The sequence below is a fragment of the Capsicum annuum genome, unplaced genomic scaffold (genome assembly GCF_002878395.1).
Source record: "Capsicum annuum cultivar UCD-10X-F1 unplaced genomic scaffold, UCD10Xv1.1 ctg37229, whole genome shotgun sequence".
Taxonomy (NCBI): domain Eukaryota; kingdom Viridiplantae; phylum Streptophyta; class Magnoliopsida; order Solanales; family Solanaceae; genus Capsicum; species Capsicum annuum.
In genome coordinates, this window is record NW_025844271.1 from 1,023 (window position 1) to 1,608 (window position 586).

The following is a 586-nucleotide window of genomic DNA, read 5'->3' on the forward strand; positions in this document are numbered from 1 at the left end:
CAATCTCTTAACCAACCTCAAGGAACTATTCATACGTTGTTGAATAGTTCCTTGAGGTTGGTTAAGAGATTGTTGAATTTTTGCCTTGGAATAGGAATAAATGGAAGAAAATGGGTTGATATTGGTACAATCTGATCCATTATCAGAGAGCAATTCTGACCCCGATGGATCATTCCTTTTTTCGATATATGAAATAGGGGATTTCACTAAGTTAATCCTTAGGAAATATCGAATCAAACCATTTGTGCTTATTTCAACAAAAGAAGCACGAGATTCTTCGCAAGAAGAACTTTTTTTGTCTTAGTTCCAATTCAATACTAAACAAGTCCGAACTAATTGAATACTTGTGTCAGAAATTCCTCGAATCGGTTTGCCATTTCCATAAAGGATATAATTGACAATTCGAAGTTGCACATTATCCCTTTCCTGCAATGGATCCGATGGAAAAAAGGTTGCTAAATTTATACCGTCCGTTATTTCATATGTGACGACAGGTCGAACTAAAACAAAAAACCTTTTGCTTACTAGGTGTAATCCGTTGGACATAGACCCAATTTTTAACTTTTTTGGATTCCTTGGAATTTCT